Below are 2,870 nucleotides of genomic sequence, written 5' to 3'. Positions count from 1 at the left end.
CCCCGCCCCCACCGGATTCACAGAGTGCCCTTTGATTTGTTTTTTACGTTTTGGATCCACTATGTGTCATAAATTTAGGAGCAACTTGAAACACATACACTGATCTAAATATGAATTCTCTATGTAAGATATGATTTCTTGCGTGGTTTGTTTACGAACCAGTCACCTAATCATATGGCTTCAGATTCAATTATCAGTCACAGACCTCCTCGGAGGTTGATTTAGCTATAAAAGTTTGAGTTCACAGTTAAATTCACTCTTTCACTTTCTCCAACTTGAATTTTGATTTCTGCATTTAAATACAACACAGCATTTGAATTAAGGGTCTTCTTGTTAAACTGGAAGCTTTTTTCATTTCCCTGAACTCTATAAATGAACTGCATTGTCACATAATCAATAGGAAAAACTCAGCTGTCACAGATCCTAAGCAACCCCTTGCCACAGAAATAACACGATCTGGCATTTCTGAGTTTGAAAAATGTGCTGTTTGGATGACATGAGACCAGAACTACCCAGATGGCTTAAATGTCAGTGGTCTCTATGATCGGCTAAGGATGGACCTGCTGAGATATTTCACATAGGCTTCTCTCCTTGTTGGAGACCAGGTGCTCCTTTTTTCTTCTATAATCAAGTAGTATAAGAGTATTGGGATCTGGGATTCAAAGCTATTTCTAACCTCATCTAAGTCTGTCTGTTCTCATAGAGCTTACGACAATTTCAAATTAGGCATTTCCCTCCCTGAACCAATGAGCAATTCAGATTTGGATTTTAGAGTTGAAATCTGAAACTAAATGTTCAACACCCATCCTTTGAAGTCCTACATCATTACCATCAATGTGATCAGGATTTCTGCAGTATATAAATCCTTCAGCTCAAAAGTAACTGAATGGCATCTGATCATAAGTAGCAGGAACCCATAATCTCCAGCAAGCTCTTTCTCTGCCTCAATGTCACTGTCTCTAGTTGCATTTTGGCCTTCTCTCTACAATCTGCCACGTACATGCTGCCATATCATGTGAGAGTATGAAGAAGATGTAATCCTTCCTTATCTGTATTTTCTCCCCTTTTATCTTCGGTGTAGTACTTTTAACTCACTGACTTCTTTGACCACTGGCATTAAAAAAAAAATAGTATTGGGTGGACCTACTGTGGAATCTACCCCACTTGATAGATTAGATTATGTGATTAAAAGGTTAATTTATCTCACAAGAACCTTGCCAAGAAGCCTCATGACCTTGGCATACTATGAATCCTTTACGCACCAAAAGTGAAAAGTAATCTCATTCATAGATTTGCTCTGCCAGTGAACTGACGTATTAAATAGTACAGTTACCCTTAGCCTACTTGGACCCACCTATACAAAGAAAAGTGCTACAGGGGATCAGACAGTAGCAAGCTAGGTGAGACAAATTCTGTTTATAATTTCAAAGCATGAAGGCGTAAAACTTGTCCTTTCTAAAACTAAAGCTATTTGGAGGCTGCATTTCCCACATCTACCACGGCTAAGATCTTTGGGATGAACTAAGAAATGCCACCTCTAATTAGTTCATTTGTCATCAGAGAACCACTGCATCAAGCCAGGTATTTTACTCCTATTCAACTCTAGAAGAAAATGGGACAACGTGGGCTATTATAAAAAGCTCAGCATTCAGTGCCAACATTTCAAATTGGCCTCATTTTACAAGTTCTCAGAAACCCCCAAGTCATTCAGACTTTGTCTTGGCAACCTTGCACTAGCCCCAAACGGGACGGTTAACACAGTAGAGTTTATCCATTATCATAGTTCACAGGCTTCTCCATAGCTGCAAGTTGAAATTTGGAACCTGTGTCATGCAGAAGCGGTGAAAACCCATCCAGGAAACAAGTCACTTATTTCCAAAGTAACTGTCCTGGGTGGGTGGGGCCAGGGTTGGAGCAGGGGACGGGGAGGGGAAGAAGTAGGCACACAATGACCAGGCTGGGATTGACTGAGCTCTGATGGCCATTAAGGACATCCAGATAACTGATGAAAAGAGTTCTCTTCTTGGATACTTTTTCAGTGTGTGAATTTACCTTGTTTACAATTATCAGAAATGACCGATCCTATCCCAGCCCTATACACTGGAGAGTATTATTACTATTACTTAGAAATGTGGTGCACTAAACCATCTTGTCCTCGATTCTTAAGACATAAACCACATGAAGTCAATACCACAAACTTGAGGATTTGCCTGAATTCTTAATCACACAGGGCAGAGATATGATACTCTGGGTACAAGAGACATACTAGACAACCCCAGTGTATACATGGCTCTAAACTGTTAAGTTGTTCATTTCTCTCGATGCTTTCATACACCCCCCCAACTCCATTCCCCCCCAACACACAGAGAAAAGATTTCTTTCCCTTACTGTCTGCAATCTAAACTTAAGAGCGCACAAACCATGAGCTGGAAGCCCTCTTTGTTCGCAGTGCTATTTATGTAATGCTTCTCTTTTTTCTACCCAGGCAACCACCCCAAGGGACTGAGCAATGCATGGCGCTACTCAACTAGGTCTGAGAGAAAAGCGGGGTATAGCAAGAGCATCTTCACCACTGCAGTGTTCTAGCTGCACCTGTTTTTTCACCCAGTTCCCCAAACTCACTCTCAGCTTAATTTTACAAACATACTATCTGGGTCTCCATTTATCTGTTGAAACGGTCCAGGGTGTTTGCCAGGAGTATTGTGCCACCATTGCTGGCACATTTGTCTCTTCTGTCTAATGTCTGTCATTACACAAAGTGTTCTAAAAAGCTAATTTCCAACTCTGAAAATATGCTCTTACTACAGAAGTCATTACATTAGCATAACAAGCCCAAAGTTCCAAGGTGGTAATTTGGTTATAGATCTCAA

Source organism: Lipotes vexillifer, unplaced genomic scaffold (genome assembly GCF_000442215.2).
Source record: "Lipotes vexillifer unplaced genomic scaffold, Lipotes_vexillifer_v1.1 scaffold263, whole genome shotgun sequence".
NCBI lineage: Eukaryota > Metazoa > Chordata > Mammalia > Artiodactyla > Lipotidae > Lipotes > Lipotes vexillifer.
Note: the sequence above shows the minus strand (reverse complement) of the source record.